The sequence below is a fragment of the Ictidomys tridecemlineatus genome, chromosome 13 (assembly GCF_052094955.1).
Source record: "Ictidomys tridecemlineatus isolate mIctTri1 chromosome 13, mIctTri1.hap1, whole genome shotgun sequence".
Lineage (NCBI taxonomy): Eukaryota > Metazoa > Chordata > Mammalia > Rodentia > Sciuridae > Ictidomys > Ictidomys tridecemlineatus.
The window spans coordinates 25,096,374-25,118,251 of NC_135489.1; the positions used below are offsets into that span (position 1 = coordinate 25,096,374).

At 50.4% G+C, this 21,878-nt stretch overlaps 1 protein-coding gene across 2 annotated transcripts in view; it reads left to right on the plus strand.

Annotated features, from left to right (window-relative positions):
* The window catches only part of Zbtb7c (zinc finger and BTB domain containing 7C), a 321,065-nt gene that overhangs the window by 284,018 nt on the left and 15,169 nt on the right, over positions 1-21,878 (plus strand). The gene's annotated exons all lie outside the window — the stretch shown is intronic.

Genomic DNA, 21,878 nt, shown 5'->3' on the forward strand with positions numbered 1-21,878 from the left:
TGCTTCTCTGCACCAAGCTGCCCGCTGCGACTTTCTGTATAGAGAATGTTCTAGATGTCACTTGAGCCTCCACCCCATCTCCTTCCATTTCCCTTCCCAGAGAAGCCAGGTCTGCCTCTGGACCACCTCTTCTCCTAGTTCCCACCGCCATCTTCCCATTCCCTCGCCACCCACGGCCAGTGACAGGGAGACGGGCTGTGGATCTGACGAGCTCACACATACGACCCTTGGGCTAGTCCAGAAATCCTACAATAATCTGGGTGCAGGATAGAACACGTTCGTGGTTTCCGCCAGCAGAGCTCCTTGTTCAAATCTCCCCCCGTGGGAATCCCCAGCCATCGGCATGGCAGGCTGGGTGGCATGGGCCGAGGCTGACGAAAGATTTACACTGGGGTGGGTAGAGCTCAGAGAGGCACCCTTCAGTTACCCCATCCAGCCACCGCCCACAGATGGAGCCAGCCCTGCCTCTGTTTCCCAGTGGATCGGGGCCACCTTCTCATTCTTCATGGCCAGGTTGCTCAAATTTCCAAAATAATTACTCAACTTTGTTTTGACGTTGACTCGGAAAGACCTGCCTAAGAGACCTGGATTGCCAGAGATCAATATCACTATTGTCACCATCCTTATTAAGGAACATTTAAGATCTTGCCATGAGCAAGATGCTTTGAAAGTTCTCAGTTGATTAGAGAGAGTTCAACATGATTTCTACTGTGGAGGCCCTTACCTTCCCATGATGTAGACCCCAAAAAATCTCAAAATGAGGGTGTGGAACCCAAGTGATTGCACAGCCCCACATGAGTAAGTACCTCTTCCCGGGGGGCATTTGTGAAGAACCTGGGCCCCAGTGGCCACAGCAAAGGACTGTTCTTTTACCTCTACACCCACCTGGTTCAGGTGCCCCCTTTCTGTCCTTGCTCCCCCTCTTTCTCATCTCTGCTTCTCTTTGTCCCTGTTTAAGTCTCATTGGGTTCCCCTCCCCTCCCTTCTTCCTGTTTCGATCCCATGCTCTCTCCACACCTCTGCCTCTCCTCGCCCTGTATCCCTCGCCACCCCCTAACAGGTAAAGCAGAAAGGTGCCAGGTTGGGCAATCCTTGGGGGCAGGCGCACTTCCGCTGGCATCCGATGGGGCGGGCGGCATTTCAAGGTGTGGGTGGGAGTGAAAAGCCCCGCACTGTCTGGTGGAGCCGGGGTCACGTGATCCCTCAAGACAGGAGAGGTGGGTGGAAGAGCCCCGAAGGTGGAGACAGTCTCTGGTGACCAACAGTCCCATTGTGCCAGGGACCAAGGAGATGTACGGAATGCGGGACTTTCAGGGCTTCAGCCAGGAAAGTCCTGAGAAAACCAAGGCTTGGCAGTCTAACCTCTGGGCTCGAGCGGTGGAAAAGGAGGAGTGTAATCTTAGGGGTGAGACAGCGTCTTTATCATTCTTTCCAAGGCACTGGCTGTCACCAGCCACCAACTCTCCCCGGCTGCTATTGCCCGAGCCTGTGTCCCCAGTGGAGAGCTGAGCAGGGGGTCACAGCTCGGGTCCCCTGGCAGCTGGTATGGCTCTCTGTGCTGGCATGGGCATGCTGGCCATGGTGAGGACAGCAGGCCTTACTTTCTGCCATAACCAGGGGCACCTCGTGTTTTCTTCCCTCTCTGGGACTCAGCATTCTTGACTATAAAAGCTCCATTCACTGCTGGCCTTCCAACCACTCTTCTGATGTCTGAGGACAGCATTCCCACTTCTCCCAGCCCTTACCAGATTTCTCAAGGGGAGCTGGCGGACTGGAACGGGCCAATGACTCACTGCAGCCCTGGGGCCTGTGACCCACCATTCCCGGCCACCTGTGTCTCCTTGTAGGAAAATGGGGGTAAGAGTCATCACCTCACAGGATTACCTGAAGGGTTAAATGAGATAGTATAGGTTAAAGAGTCCAGCTCACTTCCTGGCACAAAGAGAAAGTGCTCAAGAATTAAGATAAAATGGCTCTGGACAGGCCTTGCCCTTGAACTCTCAGTGTCCAGGGATTCTGTGACTGTAACAGAATGTCAGGTTTCGCTCTGAAAGGTTACAGAGGACAGACAGTGTGAAAGTCGGGCCTGACCCAGGCTTGCGGTTCATGCTGGTCCTCCTTGGGATATGGGTGGTGGGAAACTTCTCTCCTGCCCCTCCTAGGGGTCCAGCCCCTTCAAAGGTGTCCCCTCACTTCTTCCACTAAGAATGCAGTAGTTCTCCTCATTGGGGTTAATAGCCATCTGAATATACTAAATGGAATTTTCCAGAAATAAGCAATTCATGCATTAAATAACTTTCACTATAGTATGTTGTCATAATTGTCCCATTTTATTAATAGTCACTGTCCTCCACTTCTGACAGTGCCTAACTTCTGTGTTAAGCTACCATAGGTATGTACATATAGGGAGCACAGGGAATTTGTAGGATTCAGTGCCACCCACAGCTGTAGGCACCCACTGAGGGTCTGGGAACTTGACCTCCCTGGATAAGGAGGGATACCGTACTCAGAAGCAAAATGGAATGCTTCACAGTGGGCTATCTTCGTTGTGTTTTGAAATCATAGCAATATTGAAGCACTCCTAGGTCAAAGGTTTCCAGAAAAACAATCCTTTTTATCGTGATTTAAGGATTATTTAATCAGAAGAAATAGGATTCCTGTTTTTCTCCTGGAGAGATTTAGCCCATGTAAATGTCCTGGGTTAGCATTTTGCTCTTTGCCGCATACCAGCAGCTGTATGGGCCAGCCTTTCTGGAAGGGCAGCGCCTGCAGCCGCACTTGCTATTTACCGAGGGCTTTCCCTCCTTTATTACTTTACTCCTGGGTCCTTTCCTCCTTCTGACGGTAGAGGTGGTGCTGAGTGCTTCAAAGTAAACAGCCCACAGTGCTCCATGAGTCACTCAACAAACACCGCCTCAGATGCCCACGGATGAGAATCTCCAGGTTTCATCCTGTGGGGTGTGCAGAGAAGCATTTCCTCCTCTCCTTCAAGGAACTTACATTCCCGTCCTGTGTCCTCGAGCATCCTTCAGGGGACTCAGTGTTTCATGGGCCCCTGTCTGGAGGTCTCCTCCCCAAACCCATCATTTGCACGCAGCCCACGTGCCTTTCAGAGGTGTGCGTGTGTGGAGGTAGTTGTTCCCCACACTGATGAATTGGGGTGCTTCTGTGTCTGAAGACCCCCTGCTCTGCCACTGCCTGAGCTCAACGCCTGTTCAGGACTGTTGACTGGGAGAAGATGGACTCAGGGACGTCCCAACAAGGAAGGGCGAGGCCAAGAGCCCTGAGGAGCCAAGGTGCTGGCCGGGTGCCCCTCGGTGGACGGGGTGAGAGACTGAGGGGAGGAGCGGCGACTTCCTGGGGAGGGATGCAGAAACCCCGCGACCTGCATCTAGCCCCACTCTTGTCTGTCTGGGAGATCTTGGGTCCCCACTCGGCTGAACTTCCATCCGAGTACACACTGTTCCCTTTGCAGTTTCAGTAATGAAGGTCCATGAGCCTGAGGCTTCGTAAATGGCCCAGGGCCATCTCCCAGGTGCCCTGCCTCCCTCCCGGTGCAGCAGAGCCACATTCTGTCTCTACTGCTGCCCCTTTCCACCCGGCCCCAGCCGTCCATGAGGCCCAGTGGGTCCCACCTTTCAAGCTCTGGGGTTGGGCGGGCCGCACAGAGGTCCTTGTCCCCAGGGCTTACCCTGCCACACTCCCTGTGGCTTGCTGCCCCCACCCCAGCACTCCCCATCCCTGTAGCACCCACTTTTCAGTCTCCACATGGTTGGAGGAGAGGGAAGGAGGGGAATACAGGGGGCCTCTGCCTAATTCAGGAGGGCTTCCCAGAGGAGGCGACATCTGGGCAAGCTTAGAGGATGAGCAAGAGTTAGCCCAGGGAAGACGGGGTGGGGTGAGGAGGGAGGCTGAGAGGACAGATGGACAAGGCCAAGGTGGTGGGGGCTGGGCACGCCCGTGACATCTCCCAGTTGTTGGAAGTTGACGGGGCACAGTGGAGGCCCAGGAGCAAGGTAGACAGTTGGAGCTGCGTGCGAGACGCGCTGGGGCTGGGGGCGAGAGCCAGTCACCAATGTTGGGAGCAAACAAGACCCAGGAGCGCTGATCGCCACAGCGGCCTGGGGACCGGATGGCTCACTGGGAACAGGTACAGAGGCGCAAGGGAAGCCAGGACTTGGCCCGACTTTGCTTTTCTGCCTTCCCTGTTGGCAAACGCTCCCCAGAAAAAAAGCTAAAAATTCATCTCATTTGACCCAAATCAGAGGGTGGACGAGCTGGGGCGTCATTTCACCCTGGTTAAAATGGGTCTTGCGGGAGGGGAGGGGCTCCGTGGTAATTGCCTCTGGTCACCTCCACCCACCCGGCCCAACCCTCGTGGGGCTGCCTCTGCTCAGACCCCGCGGTGAAGAGGGGGCTCTCCTCCTCCCTCCCACTCGTGTGGATCCGTCTGGAAAAACAGTCCCCTCCGCCTGGGAAAGAGCAGGAGACGTGGGGGAGGGTCGTGCCTTCCCACAGGCTGCCTTCAGGGAACTGGCCTGGGCGGCTGCAGATGTGTCCCTGGGGACAGAGCAGGCAGCTCCGTGAGAGTCCGGGGCAGGGGCTGTCAGGAAAGGAGCAGGGTGTCTCCCTCTGCAGCATTTTTTCTTTATGAGTCTCCAGCTCCTGAGTTGTTCTATGGGGTCAAGCAGACCATCTATTTAGAATTCAGCATCAGAAAAGTTGAAAGGGAGGCTGTCCCTCTGGCTGTAGAAGAAATATTTTTGGAAAGGGTGTGGAGCAAGTAAATAAATCGTGAGAGGCACTCAGGGCAGTAACAGCCCTCTCCAGGCCCTCCTCTCCCTTCCTCCCTCTTTCCCTCCAGGAGACCCTAGGAAGTGGGTTATGAATCAGACACATTGCAGAAATTTGGGGAAATCTCACACAGGAATGCTCCAGTGTGATGGTGAGTTGCAGGGCTTAGGTGACGAGTTCACATATATTCTGTGCTTACTACTTTATTCACTTTCTGTTGCTGTAATAAAATACCTGAGGCTGGTCACTTTGTAAAGAAGATAGGATTACCTAGCTCATAGTTCTAGAGGTTCAAAAATATGGTAGTGTCATCTTCTTAGCTCTGGTGAGGGCCTTCTGGCTATATCACCACATAGCAAATGGCATCATGGTATGAGAAGGGTCACCTGACAAGTCAGGAAGCCAGAGTGCCTGGGGGGGCAAGGCTTACTCTTCTTATAAAAACCCACTCTTGAAGGAATGAAGTGAGATTCCTCAAGAACTGCATTAATCCCTTCTGAGAGTGGTTCCCCAATGACCCATCCCAACCCGCAGGTCCTACCTCCTAAAGATTCTACCACTGTAGCCCCACACACTGGAGACCGTACTTCCATCATATAAAACTTGGGGACACACACAAGCCATATCCCAGCCACCATCCATACACAGGAGGGCTGTAGCCCAAACAGAAGCATTGGGCATTTGCATGGGATAGAGACTTGCAGGTACATAACCTGCCTGCTCTTCCCAAATAGCAAGTTGGAAAGTCAGTGTGAATCTCACCTTTTGTTTCCAGTCGCTGCTACATGAGGTTTATAAGGGAATCATAAAGCACAGATATCTCTACTGTTATGTTGAAGAGGCAACACTACACACACAAAAGTCTAGGTATGACAGTGAATGAATGGGCAGGAACCAAAGAGTGACATCCTGCTCTGGGAGTTGAATTAGCTAATGTGCATTAGTTACTTGCTGCTGCATAACAAAATGCCCTTTAGCAGCTTAGAACAACAAAAAGTATTCATTATCCTCACAATACTTATAGTCAGGAGTTCAGGAGCAGCTTAGCTGGGGAGTCCTGGCTCAGGGTTTCCCATGAAGTAGCAGTCTAGTTATGGACCAGAGCTATCGTCATCTAAAGACAGAAGGACTTGTTTCCAAATTGGCTTGTTCATGTAGCTGTCAAGTTGGTGCTGGTTGTTGGTGGCCCCAGTTCCTCCTTATTCGGACCTCTCTGTGGGCTGATGGAGGGTCTCTCGACATGGCAACATGGCTCTCCCCCCAGCAGGAGTCCCCAGGGAAAGCAAGGTGTTCAAGTTGTACTCCTTCATATCCTGATAGTCAATCCAGATACGGGGTGGGAGGGATCTATGCGAGGTGTGGATACCAGGAGGCAGTGGTCCCTGGGAGCCATCCTGGAGGGGGCTGCTGTGCCATGCAGAGTGCCCCCTGGTTAGGGGAAGATGTCAGGTTAGAAGTGAAACTGACTCCCCCTGGGTCTTGAAGGGACTGGAAGAAAAAGAGGTGGGATTGGAGGGTGAGCATATCAACGGCACAGAGGAGGACATGAGCATGGTGTGTTTGGAGGGCCTTTCAGAGACCAGCTTTGCAGACAGTCCAGGTGAGAGAGCACGGAAAGAAGGTCCAGACCGGAAGCGGGAGGACTGTGGAGACGGAGGGATCCCATAGAGGGACTCACTAGAAATTCCACCATAGAGCAATGACAGAGTCCAGGTGGTGAGGCTGTCACTGACCCGGTACCTTGAGTGGGTCACTTCAACCCTTTGGGCTCAGCATCTGACCCTGTAATCTGGGGGTAACAAATGAGTTAATTCCATGCAATAAGTGGCTTGGTGAAAGTGTAGGTTTTCATTGTTGTGATGATACTTTGCGGCCACACCCTCCTGGGTATCAAAACATCATAGCTCGCTCTACCACCTGTGTCCTCTCCTGCTGTATGATACATGTTGGACCAATAAATAATGATCTGAGACTGAAATCAGGTGCATGGACGAACCTAGCTCTGGTCCCTGGCCTGCCTCGCCCCAGTGCTGCGTCTGGCTAGGAGACAGGTGCTGGGCAGAGCATGGGCCCCCCTAAGCTCCTGCAGTTCTGGCCCATCGTTGGGTCCTACATGACAGCAGCCAAATTCTGCTCCCACCCACATTCTCCTTTGGTCCTCCAACCCCTCATGAGAGAGACTGGTGTCATTAACCCCAGGCAGAAAGACAAACAGAATAGCTAAAAGGCCCCTTTTTTCAGTAGTGATCAGACATGACAAAAGAAGAATTCCAAATATTGGGCAGTTTGTGAAAGAAGGAAGAGAATCGAAATCATTCAATGTTTTCCCAAAAGTAATGGCTTTAAAATTCAAAACCACCAAAGAGTATATACAGGAAAAAAAAAAATCTGGCTTCTACCCCTCACAGGTAGAAGAATTCCTGCTCCCATTCTAGCTCATCCAGCCCCTCCTCCGGAGGAACCAGTAACCAGCGTAAGCCCTGCGTCTGCAGACCTGCGTGCTCACGCAAGCAGGTTTTCCTTTGCAAACACAGCAAAAAAACACGTGCAATGTTTGGGTGCTGCTCTGTGAGGTATCTAGCCAGTCCCCACTGCTGGGCCCAGAGCTGCCTCCAGTTAATAGCTATCCATTCCATGCTGCAGAGATAATAATCCTTGTGTACAAGTCAGACATATGCAATCGCGAAACTGCAAAGCAAATATTTATAAGGGAAATATCTGGCTCATAGTTTTAATTTTTGCCCCTATGATAAGTGAAAATTAAAATCTACTTAATTTTTTTATTGGTTGCTCAAAACATTACAAAGCTCTTGACATATCATATTTCATAAATTTGAATCAAGTGGGTTATGAACTCCCATTTTTACCATGTGTACAGATTGCAGGGTTAAAATCCACTTAATTTTAATATCTTTTTTTAATATACTGGGAATTGAACCCAGGGGTGCTTTACCACTGAGCTCTATCTCCAGCCTCCCCCATTTATTTATTTATCTATTTATTTTTATGTATTTATATGTTTGTTTACTTATTTGTTTATTTTGAGACAGGACTTACTAAGTCATTTAGGGTCTCGCTAAGTTGCTGAGGCTGGCCTCAATCTTGTGATCCTCCTGCCTCAGCGTCCCAACCCATTGGGATTAGAGGTGTGTGCGCCATCACACCCTGCTTGATTTTTATATCTTCAATGCTGAGTGATTTGAGCATTTTTTTCACATGTGTAAAAGCTGTTTGCATTTTTTTTCTGTGATTCTATGATTCTGTGTGTGTGTGTGTGTGTGTGTGTGTGTGTGTGTACGTGCATGTGTGTGTGTGTGTTTGTATGTGGGTGTGTTGCCAATTTTTCCAGTTAGCTACAGGTCTCTTCCTGATGCGTTGACATAAGCTCTCTCTCCCAGAGGAAATTAATTCCTTCATCATATGTTTGCAAATATTTTCCCACTTATTTGTCTTGATTTTGTTACAGAATTTTTTATGTGTGTAAAATTTTCTATCATTTTTTAATGACTTTTGGGTTTTCTGTCTTATTTAGAAAGGCATTTGCCCTTTGTGATTAGAAAATAACTTCTAGGCCAGGCATGGTGGTGCACTCCTGTAAGCCCAACTATTTGGGAGGCTGAGGCAGGAGAATTGCAAGTTTCAGATCAGCCTGGGAAACTTAGGGAGACTCTGTCTCAAAAAATAAAAATAAATAAGGGCTGGGAATATGGCTCAGTAACAAAGTGCCCCTGGGTCAATCCCCAGTACTATACACACACACAAACACAAAAAATTAATAATAATAATACTCTTCTATATTTTCTTTTCATGTTTTTAATAAAAGTTTTGAATATTTGCTATATGTGTTTTTTATCTTGGTGTAAGGACTGAGGAAGGAATCCAAGTTTTATTTTGATTTGTGTTATTTTCTACACAATTGGTCAGTTGTCCCAATCCCTTTTATTGCAAAATTAATCTTAAAAGAAAAATTGAAAATCTACCGGTATAACATGCTAAATTCATATGTATATGATTTTATCTGAATCTATTTATGGTGTGCCATGACTTTCTATTGATCTGCTCATAATCTAGTACCAAATATTTTATTTTTATGGCTTTCTAATGTTTTCATATCTGGTAGGGCTAGTCTGGGCTAGTCTCCCTGTTCCTATTAATCATCTGTTTCAAAAAATTTCTTGGCTATTCTTAAAGGCTTATTTTTCTATATGAACTTTAGAATCAGCTTATCTCATTTCAATAGAAATTCTGGTTGATATTTTTATTGGGATTGTGTTACATTTATTCAATAAGTTAGGAGGGGTTGGCATTACAATATTGCAATGCCCTATCGAAGAACAAGGTATGTCTTTCTGTTGATGTAAGTCTTTTTAAAAAGCAGTCATTCATGTTTTAAAACGTCCTTGGTATGGATCGCACACATTTCTTCTGACCTTGCTTCTAGGTGTTGTTTCTATTTTCATTGCCAAGTACATGGGGTCTTCTGACATTTTCTTGAACTTGTCTGTTATTTGTATAGGAAAGTACCCAATCATATCATCTGCAAATAGCATGAGGGTTTTTTTTTCCAACTCTTTTCTAACTTTTTAACCTCATATTTCTTATTCAACACTTCTGATCTTGAGACTTTAAAGGAGAAGCAGGCATCTTAGGTGGGAGGGAATTCCTGCTCCCATTCTAGCTCACCCATGGATCATTCGGTCTTCTTTGGGTTGGGGGCAGGGATGGGAAATTCTTATGCCTTGAGAATATTTTCACTATGATTTATGATTGTCTAGAGACCAAATATCGCAGAACAAATGAATTAGTGATGGCGGCCAAAGTGGGGTGGGAGTGTTAGGTTGGGGGTGGTGATTCTATAAGGGGCTAAAAGGTGACACCGTCTCCGTGGAGGTCATAGAGACCTTGGTGCTGAGCTTCTGCAGCTGGGGGCAATGTCTGCAGAGGGAAGGTTGGCTCCTGTCCCCTAAGATTTGCACCAAACATCAAGGGAAGGGCTAGCTTTTCTGTGCATCATCAGCACTTTTTCATGACCATGTCCAGGAATTTGAGGCCTGCCCAGATAGCCACCTAAGACTTACTGGAGCCTGTATCCCTGATGGCAGGGCCCCGCCATCTTGGATTCCTCATTAGCTCCATTGCTCTGGAACATCTTGCTGTGGGTTAGTCTTCCCTGCTCAGGGAAGGCAGAAGTCCTCCAAAAGCAGATGCAGGGTGTTTTCTGGGGTATGAAGCCAAGGTCAAGCACACGGTGAGTGAGTGACAGCATTTGTTCATTGACTGATATTCCACAAGGAAAACACTCATGGCAAATGAGTCCCTCATGGCCCTTTCTTTGGAAAAGACCCCTGGCACCAAATATCCCTCTGCTTCTACTGAACAAGGGAGAAATTCTGGCAGAGGAGAGACTGGGCTTGAGTGTAAATAGGAAGAGGAAATGCTTGGACTCTCTTTGTGCAGTAAAAGTTCTATATAATAATATCATATGTAACTGTGCAATTAGGCCTGAAAATTGCAAGCTTCCAGTGGGTTCTTTCCCAGCCAAATGCCAGGCGGTTCTCGTGGTGGATGGCGTCGGCTTAGAAGAAAAGTGCAAACGCTGAGGCAACCCTGAGGTTTCACTTCCTTGGGAAAACACAGGCAGAGCTGGGATCTTGAGGCCATCTGGCTGGAGCCCTGACCTGGGCTATGCAGGGAGGCAGAGTGCTTTTCAAGGACCGAGGCCTATCAGCACATCTCATGCTCGTGATAGGCCTTGTACTGAGGGAGCTCCTTCCTCCCCCAGCTGCCACCCCACAGGGGCCCTCCCAACCGGATCCCACACAGAGGCCTAGGGCAAGAGAAGGGCAGGGGAGTAGCCATGAATAATGGGGGCGGGTGTATGGGTCAGAAGACACAGCCTCCCAACTGCTAGCTGGCCGCCTTCCCACCCCTCCAGGACTGCCTGTTGCTGATACCTTCCTCAAATGCAGGCCCAAGCAGATTCCTTTCCCATCTAGAACCTTCTGGGGCCTCTTTAATAGAGTCCACATGCTGGGGAGGCCCAGCGTTTCCCTGCTTCACATTCCCACCCACCCGCAGGGGCTGTGCCCTCCAGCTCTTACCCCTGAGCTCACCCTTTCTACCTCTGGACCCAGCTCCCCGACTCCCTTATGCTCCTGTCTGTATATGCCATGCTCTCCCAGCCTCTGTGCCTCACTTAGCACATGCTCTTCTCCTAGCTCCAGGTTCTGCTTCCCTGGCCCCATGTCCTGGCTGCATAGGGGTCTCACTTCCTTGGTGGAGACCCCCCTTCTGAACCCGGCAGAGCTCCTGCCCTCGGATCCAAGGTTCCTGTCCAATCCTTGGGATTGGGGTCTTCACCTGTCTCCCTCCCACACATCTGTGGGGCTGAAGCCAGGAGCCCCGTCCCGCACATCCCTGTTTCTCACACACTCAGCAGGCAAACAGCAGGGACATGGGAGTGGAGCCTGGCAGACTCCTCCAGAGCCCGGAGCCTGGCTGCTTGGCCTCAAGTGCTAGTTCTCCCTCAGTTTCCTCATTTAACCTGAGGTGACAAGGGTGACAGTAGGCACTTCATGAGGTTTTAGAGAGGATGAAATGAGAGAACCTACGTAAAATATTTAGGGTGGTGACTGGCTCCAAGAACACTCAGTACATCTCAGTCACCAGTTTGATTCAAGGAGGAAGGAATCTCAGACTACAGCCCTCTGTCCCCTACACTGCCGCGGCCAAGCGTCCTTACCATCAGCATTATGTCTGGATGCTCTCTGTTTGTCCCTCTGCCCTACACAGGGCTCTGAGGCTGTTCGTAATGAACTCTGCACATTCTGGAGAAGCATCCATCCCCAGCTCTGTGACCACCTGTGGCTACTGGGGGAAGAGGGACGTCCCGTAGTCCTCCTCTCCTTTGTCCACACAGGGTGAGGGGACACAGCTACCTGTCCGGTCTCCATCACTCCACTTGCTGTGGCCAAATAACAGCCCTTCCTTGACCACGGAGTGCATCTCCCTCTAAAAGCTCACACTAACATCCTTATGTAACCTGCCAGGGCTGGGGTTGAGGCAGGGGGCAGAGTCAGCGTCACAGGAAGTCCACATTCCAGCCCAACAGCTCCAAGACATCCCCAGTTGAGCTGTTCATGACCTTGGTATCCAAAGGATCTGTCCTGGAACCAAAATATTTCAGTGGATTAGCTGGAGGACACTGAAGAAGAAACTGAATCTCCAAGAGGGGCTTTGCCAGTCCAAGGTCACACCATTCATCCTTTGCAGAGCTGAGCTGGGATTTTCATCCTAATCCTCTCCTGAAGGGAGACTGCACACCTGGGCAGGTCCCAGCCTTCGCTCCTCCTGCTCTTGGCCTTTCTGTGCTTCAGCTGTGACTCACTTGGTGCCACGGTCCCTTCTTCCCTGGGTAAAGTCCCCAGACTCTGCATCATGGGGTAGCTTCTGGAGTTCTGGCCACAGCTCTGGGAGCCATGGCACGTGGGCAGAGGTATTGTGCACAGCATGCGAGCGTGGGACACCTAGAGGCTGGCCAGCTATGCAGGTACCTTAGTGCCTCCTAGAACAGAGGCTCAGATACCCCCAGGAAGCATTAAATGTAGAACCACGTCACCCAGGTGTCCACACATCCCCTCAAATAGCTAGCAAAGTCTAAGCCATTTCCACTCCTCTGCAGAGCTTCCTGGTAGGACAGAAATCCTACAAAGAACAGGGCTCCTCAGTGGGGTGGCATGTGTCCCCACCCTCCAGTGAGTTGTGTTTGTGCTGATGCAGGCTGCAGGGAGGGTCACCCACCACAGACCAGGCGGGGACACCTCCCTCGAAGCAGCCAGGGGCAGTTGGGATTCTGAAACTCAGTAACGCGTGGCCGAGTGCTGTTTATGGGAGACGAGTGATTTATTTTATTATCTAAATTTTCAGTGGTTTAATAAGGTTTAATAAGGCTCCCAAGGAGTTTTCTGGCTCAGGAAATCACCAGTAATAAATGCAAGTAGTAAATCCTTTATCTTGAACGTAAAGCAAAAGTGTCTAATTTTCCTTGAAAGAAAACAAACCTCCCTTCCCCTCCACACCGTCTAATAAATAAAGGATGAATAAGAACACAGCTTGCAGGGACACCATTTGACCCGCCAAGCCAATGTGGGTATGGGAGGAGATGCAGGAGATCAAAGAGGAGGGGATGGGGATGGGGATGGGGTGGGGCTGGCAGGTGGCAGAGCATGATGATTCGACAGGCTGAAGGTTTGGGGTCTCTGTCATTTAGCTGGTTCTGTGACCTTGGGTGAGTTGAATTCACAAGAAGGAGTTCATATTTTTTCATCAGAAAAATGGGCACAATAATTCCTCTCTACACAGAGGGGCTAGAAAAGTGTATGGAGAAAAGTGGATGTGAACAAGATCTGAAGGTGAAGCTTGGCAGGCATGTGGCATCGTGCCCACTAGGACCTTATCAGACAAGAGTGAACTTGAGTGCCAGGTCCCAGGAGAAAAACCTACAGCCCCCATGTGAAAATCTGTGGTTAGGACGAGAACCTGGAGTGTCTACTTCCCAGGTCTGGTCTCTGCCACAGCCTTCGCGGGTCTTGTCCTGGGGATGTAGGAGGGGACCAGTCTCATGGGGTACAGAGAGGAGGAGGGTGCAGGCTTGTGTGGGATGGGGAGGACCTGCGCTGCAGCTGTAATAATTAAAGAACACAGGGGGTGGGGGAGGGTGCAAGGGAACTTCTGGATGGCCATCACCTCTGGCAGAGGAGAAAAAGCCCAGAGCTAGCTGCACAGAAGCCCTGAAGGGCTGCGTGGGACCCGACTGAGCTGGGGCCCTCGGACTCTCAGCATGTCCTGGCAGGGTGGCAGGGCAGGTGGGGCTGGCTTTACCCAGTGCGGCACACTGCCAGGGGTGCCTGCAGTAGTCAGGACACAGGATGGAAGTTGAAGTAGCCCTGCCAGCCTCCCAGCCCACATGGCCCCAGCCTGTAGGGCAGCCGAGGCTCGGGGGCATTCTAGGGCCAAGGGGTGTTGCCACCCTGCTTGGGGAAACAGCCAAGGCTGGGTGGAGCGTGCCCAGCAGAGCCCGAGGCTGGCCGGAGGCTTGGACCAGGCTCCTCTCCCTCTCTCCCCAGCAGCCCACCATGCCCTTGCGGGTTTCAGAGCCTACCAACCACAGAGGTAAAGACCTGCTCAACAGACACAGGTAGCTGAGGCCCAGCCTCGGTCCCAGCTCTGGAAACAAAAGCCACACCCTTCCCGCCCCTGACCAGTACCTCCCCACTCCCACCACAGCCACTAATTCCACCAGGTGGCGCGAAGCTCCAGGCCTGGGCAAGGGAGACTGGGCGCTGGAGACAGGGTGGGGTCGGCTCCTGGGCAGTGGGCGTCTGCTAGCTGGGCTCAGCCTGCCCCAGGGATTTGGCAGATGGAAACACCATCCCGAGCCCCAGGTACACTGAACTGAGCAAGATTCAGGGAGACACTGGAATTGTGAATCATAGCAATAGAATGTTCTAGAAAATCATATCAGCAAAACAGCTTTAGAGGATAAGGAAGCAATGGGATTCATGGGACTCCAGCAGAAAACATGTTTCTGCTTTGCTGATTTCTGTGTGACTTGGGGCAGGTGGCTTAGCCTTTCTGATCTCCATCAGACAGGGATCATACCACCAGTAGGACAAGATGAATTACTCCAAATGCCTGTGAATGACAGGGCTGTGTTCAAACGTGGGGACCATCTGGCCACCAGTTCTGACAACATAAGTATCCCCTCATTTATTTGAGCCAATTTCGTTCATTCAGTGTCTACCAGGTTCCTGCCTGATGGCATCCTGGGACTGGTACAGACATAGAAGGAACAGACCCCACTCTGGACAGGTCATCTCTCAGGGCAAATGGCTCTTACCAATTACCCAAGGGTGTCTGGAACCTCAGGTCAACTGAATCTCCTCACACAGCCCGCAGCTCCTCTCCTGTTTCCCAGATAGCCAAACCGAGGACCACAGGAGGACGTGACCTGTCTACACCTATACTTCATGTCCCAAGAGCAACCAAGAACACAGGACGTCCACTAGCCAGGCAGCCCTGCTCCTAACAGGAGGCATGGAGCTTTGGGCATTAAACCTCACCCCCGTTCTCATTCTGCCTCGAATGTTAATTCGGGTGTGACCTTGGGCACAGCTTGGCTCTAGGCCTCATTTTCCTCATTTATAAAATGGACCTCATTTTTTACAAGTCTTGCCTGCCTCGTTGGGTTAGAAGCAGCCTGAGACAGGAGGTTTGAAATGTCCTTGGAAGAGTATGATACCCTACACTTGCTGGGGGGTGGCCCTCAGAGCTCTGGAGGCTGTTCTGAGTGTCTCTGGGAGAGTTGCTCAAACAGCCTAAGTCTCCACAAAACTGTGCAGAAGATACGTTGGATCCTGATATGGTCTCATCCCGCCAAGGCAACTCTTCGGGGCCTGTGTCCTTCCTGGGCTCTGTAATTGCTAACATTGATTAAAGGAGGCACTTGATGTGTTAACCACACGGTGAGGCAGGCACGTCCCCACTGCCAGGCTCAAGGAGGCCAAGTGCCAAGGCCCAGAGGCCACCTGATAGAGCCAGGATATAAGACCAGACTGTCTGGGAGCAGGGTCCTCACCCTGATCTGCTCTCTGTCCATTCCAGGTGCAAGCTGGCTGAGGACACCTTTGGTGTGAGGCCACTCAGGGGATCCAGATGGAACATATTTTTGGAAGGAATTTTGGAATTCCAGATTCTAATAATAAGGAGGAGGTCCTTCCTGCCAACATGTCCAACAAAATCCTCTCTATCCTCCGCAGCTCAGGCAAGGCCCTGCTCCTGGATGCCTGCCTGGTCCCCCAACCCACAGGGCCCAGCACCGGTCCACACCTCTCGTGTTCACTCTCCACTCATCTCCGTTCCCCTTTAGTCACCTGCGGTGTGCGCCTCGGCCCTCTAGGACACATCCCTCAGGCCTGGCTTTGCTCAGACCCTAGAGTAAAAGCCAGTCTTTGCAGGGGAGAGTTCAAATCCCTCTGTCCCCAAGGTGGACTTAGGAGGCAGCAGCACGGTGAAGGGGCAGGACTGTGGGCTCTGACACCAAATGCACCAGGGTTCAGATCCTGGCTCAGATGCTCCCTGGCTGTGTGGTCTTGGGCACATCCCTTGCCTTCTCTCTGCCTCTTTATCCATTCATTGGAGGTTCTGATAAAAATGCCCACCTTCTAGAGGTGTGCTAGTTGAGGAAGTGTTAGAGGTTTGGTGACCGCCATGTGACAGGTTCTTGGTACTGGTAGCTAATACTAATATGATTTTAAATGACCCCACCGAAGGGAGAGAAGGGAACACGGGTCTCTGTATGACGGAGCAGGTGCTCTCATTTTACGGTGGAATAACCCAAGGCCCTGTCTTTGTCAGACAAAGTTACTTGGACCTGCCTGGGTTCCAGAACTTTCCGCTGTGGTGGAAGGACAGGCTAAGTTAGGCCTTGTGTCCTCTGCCATGGAGGCCATACCTAAGAAGACGTCCACCCCACTGTCACTCTTCCCCTTTCCTCTCTCCTCCATTTCTGAGCTCCTTTTCTGCTCTTTCCTTCTTTCTCCTTCCTTTCTGACGTACTGTACATGTATTTTTCTATCCTCTTCTTTCTAGAGGTTATATTTTGCATCAAGCCTCTATAAACTGTGGAGAGGGTTTTGTGTGTGTGTGTGTGTGTGTGTGTGCGCGCGCACGCACGCGCAAACGCCTGAATGTTTAAATTTTTTTTTCCCTGTGCATGTTATTCTTGGAGACAGACTGCCCGAGCTTCGACCATGAGAGGGAAGGGGGTGGAAGGCTTGGGCAGGAAAGCGGGGAGGGGCATGGCACCCGCTTTGGGACACTGCTGTCTGCCGGCCCCATCGGGGCATGGGAATCTTGGGGTCACCAGGGAAGCTCTCAGAGCACAGGGCGGAGGTGCTTCTTCCCCAAAAGACAATGAAACAGTCAGTGGCAGCCCCCGCCTGCCTTCAGACCGCAGTGCACCCCTCCCAGCCCCAGTGGCCCGGGGTTAGTCTCAGCCTGGAAAAACAGCCTCTAGCTACCATGGTGACATCTGTTCCTCCAGGAATGGAACAAAGACCACAAACCAAGATACAGTGAGAAGTCGCTGCTGGGAAGACCAGCCTTCAAGTCCAGGCTGACCAGGGCCTGTTACCCCTCCTTGAGTTCTTCTTGGTCACAATGACATGCATGCCTGTGTCATCAGATTTCTCACAACCATCCAATGGCAGGATGAGAAAACAGAAGACCAGAGAGGTGGAGGGGCCTCCTGAAAACCACACAGCTACAGTTTCCTGATTCTAAGGGCCAAGTAGAGACTTTGCTGCAGAAGCTCAGAGAGGGGGCATTGAGCCCACGCCATCCTTCAGTGGGCTCGGGCACAGTTATCATGCAGTGAGACAGAGCACCAGTGGGTTCTGACTCCTCTGCTTAAAAAGGCAGAGAAAAGTCTAAGAAATTTTCCAAAAGAAGGGTTCTCAAACATGATCATCTTTAAAGGAATAAGTGCCTGGCAAGCAATAAAACTCAGCTCCCCATAAAGAACGAATTCCCTGGGGTTTTACTGACCTTGGCTTTTTACCTAATAGTGGAAGGGGCATTTCACTCACAGACTTCTCAGAGGAGAAGGCCACTCTGACATTCAGAACCCTGCTCCCCATAGGGTGGCTTTGTGGGAACCGGAAAAAGATATCACCTCCTCAATAAATTTGCTTTCGTCTACTGAAACGTTGTAATATGCTGATTTTGTTAGGCTGAGACATTAACCGGCCATCTGCCAGAAAATTGTCATGATAAATATCACAAATTTATAATGCCTGTGAAATGAGCAGTGCCCTGTGTCTGCATAACAAATAACTCTGAAACTTAGTGGTTTAAAGCAAGAATACATATTTATTTTCTCACTACTTCTGAAGCTCAGAAATGTAAGAGAAGCTCAATGGAGCAGCTCTGGTCCCATGTGTCTCTTGGGGCTGCAGTCAGGGCTCCCATTACCAGAACTCTAGTACTATTGGAGAAACCACTCAAAAGATGTGTTCCTCACATAATTGACATGTTGGCTGTCAGCAGAAGACCTCAGTTCTATGCCACATGGTTTTCTCCAGATAGCTGCTTGAGCATCCTCCCAATATGGCCACTAGTTCCCACAGTATGAATGATCCAACGAGAGCAAAGTTGAAACAATGATGTCTTTCCTGACCCCACCCCAGAGGTCACATATCACCACTTCCACAGAGATTATTGGTCACACAGGCCATTCTTAGTTATGTAGGAAGGGAACACACAAAGGCACGAAACCTTGCCACCAAGAGGCAAGAATCACTGGGGACCATCTTTGAATCTGCCACTACAGTCTTCTAATAGATGGAGTACCATTGTGAACAACATACACAACAGTTCATTTTAGTGTGGCTAAGGACAACCCTTTACATAGACCTTCACCAGATGAATGCCATCATTTAAAGGTACTATCTGCCCTCAAGCAGCTTATAATCTAGCAGAGATGCCCAAACACATATGAAAACCAGTTACCGTACAAGACAGAATCAAATAAATGACAGGGATCATCAAGTGTTCAGGAGACCAAAGGCTGGAGAGGCCTAGCGTCTGACAGAGGGATGGAGAAATGGTCATCTGAGTGGGACCTTGGACTGTGGGTGGGATGTGGAGTTCTGGAGGTGCATTTGTTGGAGGCAGGAGACCAGCGTGAGCAAAGGCTTAAAGGCTGAAAACGGAATTTGTGATTGGGAATCGAAGAATAGGGGCACAGAGGTACATCTGGGATCCATGAAGGGGCGGGTTGTGGCCAGGCACCCCATCCATGTGAGTGCCAAGCACAGCTGTTTTCAAAAGGTGGGATGGAGAATTTGAGCCTCGGATTCCTTTCCTCCCTCCCCTCATACTCTTCCCTGGCAGAGCCTTGTCACTGCCACAGAGCAGGGGACCTTCCTGGGGAACCAGTAGCTCTGTCTAGGGCTGGGAGAAGAGCTCCTCCCTGAGACTGAGAAGAGCAGGAGCCTGGGCTCGGGGTGTCTTCAGGCTGCACCCCTGAGGCAGCCTGGGGGCCTCAGTCCGCCGCTGCCCTGCCTGTTCCGCCTCCCTGGAAGGCAGGACCACTCAACTGTTGCTGTCTCCAGTGTTTCCCAACCTCTGCCACATAGGTATCCCTGAGCGCTTCACCCAAAGTCCAGGCCACTCATGGGTGACAGCAGACAAATGGTTACCCTTGCTGCCAGAGGCAGGAGCTGGAGCTGGCTGTGGCTCAAAGCTCAGATCCTTGCACAACACCCCTCATCTGTAGAGTGGGAGTGATGATCACAGGAGGTGCTTGATATCTGTATTGTAAGGAGGCCCAAGGGCAGATGGTGATCCTGATGCCTCCTCCAGGAACCATTGCTTAGGGCCAGCAGCTGGCCTGAAGACAGAAGGTGCTCACTGGGAAACTTGCAATCTCCTTGCAGTCTGCCCATGGGTCCTCAATATCTAAAACAGGGCTGGGACCCAAGGACAGGTGACCTCAGGTCCCCTTGCTCACTGCATAGAAGGTCATACCGCTTCTGACTCCACACATTCAAAATTAAATGTAGTTTGGACTTGAGCGCCCCTCGGATCCAGGTCCTAGATGGGCAGCCTGCTGGCCTCCCGTCCAACTGCCCACAAAGTCACCCTCTTAGGGCAGAGCAGTCTTGAAGGAGCCACCTGGTATTCAGCCATGCAGGCTGCCCTAGTTCCTCCAGCTCCCGCTGCTAGAGTGAGGATCAGGCCTGGGGTGCAGGGAAAGGAGGGAGCCCCTAAGAGTTCATCTCCTACTCTAGGTGGTAGGAAGCAGCCCACGGATCTTTCTACAGCAGAGTCTATTGAAGCATATGCCTGGAGACACCCTCTCTGGTCAGAGTGAAGGAGGAACATCCTTCAGCGAGTCCCACACAAGCCCCAGGGGCTGTGTGCAGGCATGGCCCCTCAGAGCCACCAGGGAAACAGAGAAGTGGAAAAATCGAGTTAAATGGGGCCACACAGAAGAGACCCTGCTGCCTCCAGACCAAGAGCATCCTGATGGGCCTTCCCACCCTGTTCCCCCCAGTGACCCAAGGCGGGGTCCTTCTCGTCTTCTAGGTCTTAATTCAAATGATGCTTCCTCCAGGAAGCCTCCACTGACCTCCCTGGGTAAAAGAGTTCCCGCCACCCCCCCACCTCATATCCTGCAGTAGACAGATGATGGATAGAAATCAGGGTAGGGAAAATAATTGATTGGTTTGAGTTGTTTTCTATCATTTACTTTTTTAAACTAAACTTTTTATTTTGAGCTAGCTATTAGTTCACATGCACTTGTGAGAGACAATACAGAGACATCCCATGTGCCTTTGGCTCAGCTTCCCCAGTGGTAACATCTTGCAAAACCATGGTATTGTATGGACCAGGACACTGACATGCATCCAGTCAACATACAGGACATTTCCAGCACCACGGGACCCCCTCCTGTGGCTCTTAGAGCCACACCTACTCTTCTCCCACTCATTTCTTCTCCATTTCTATTACATTGTCATCCCCAAAATGTTACATAAATGTAGCCAATGGAACAGTCTTGTTTTGCTCAGCGTAATCCCATGGAGAGTCATCAAGGTGGCCGCATGCTCCTGTTCTTTGCTGACCCATGCTCAGGATGCACTACAGTGTGCTCAGCCACTCATCTGTTGAAGGGCATCTGGGTCGTTTGCAGTTATTGGCCGTTAAGCATAAAGCAGTTCTGTGCATTTGTGTAGAGGTTATTGTGTGGACCATAGTTTTCATTTCTCTGGGGTAAATGCCCAAGAATGCAATCACTGGGTCTTGCAATAGTTACGTATTTGGTTTTCTAAGAACTTGTGATGTGTTTTCCAGAGTGGCTGGGCCATTTTGCCTTTCTACCAGCAATGTATGAGTGATCCATCTTCACATCCTCACCAGTACTTGGTGTTTTCACTTTTTAAAATTTTAGTCGCTCTAAGAGGTATGTAGCAATGTCTTATTGTAGTTCTAAGTTGCTCCTCTATGATGACTAACAACCAGGAGCATCTTTTCAAATGAGATGACTTCTTTCCCATCTGTATGCCCTCTTTGGTAAGGCATGCTCTGTTGTCCTCAGGGTTCCCTGCCCTATCAGAGCAGGGACCTTCTTGGTTTGCTCTCTGTGCATCCTCAGCGCCCAGGTCAGTGTCTGGCACAGGGAGAGTACCAAATGCCTCTTTAGGGACCGAAGGCATGGCAAGTGGGGTCTCTGGTCCTTTTAAAGTAGGTGGGAAGCATGAAGCCTTAGCTCTGGGAGGCCTCCTGAGCACTGCCTGGTGAAATTGCCTAGGGAAGGCCCAGACTGCCCAGTGCACATAGGGGAGAAGCACCCAGCACCCAGCACATCCACCAGCTCCTGGTGCCTTCTCATTATGGGCCTGACACTTCTCACTCCTTCCTTCCCCTCCCTTTGCCATCTCAGGGCTGAAACTCCCAGAAGACACAGGTGTGGGGATCCCCAGAGCTATTCCCACTGACACATGGGGCTTACAGGTCTTTCTTTATCTTTTCTGCTCATTTTAATTTGTACCAAGATAAGGATCAGGCCATTGCTAGGATTCATCCATGGGCCACTTGCAGGCATTGCCATGAGTGTAAGGACCCTACCCGCTCCGGCAGGAGCCAGTTTTCATCAGATTGCAAGTGTCAATAGCTTGGAACTTGTGCTTCCTGAAAGGAGGCGATGCCAATCAATCTCTGTTCTGCCCTCCTTTCCTGATGGCCACAACTGGCCACACTTCAAACTAAACATATATTCAGATGTCCCTTGCTTATGATGGAGCTACATCCCAATAAATGCATCATAAGTTAAAAATATGTTAAGTCAAAATGCGCTTATTGCTCCTGACCTACTAAGCATCATAGCTCAGCCTGGCCTACCTCAACCACGTTCAGAACACTTACATTAGCCTACGGCAGGCAAGGTCCTCTCACACAAAGCGATTTTATAATTAAGTGTTGAATATCTCATATAATTTATTGAATACTGTACTGACAGTGAA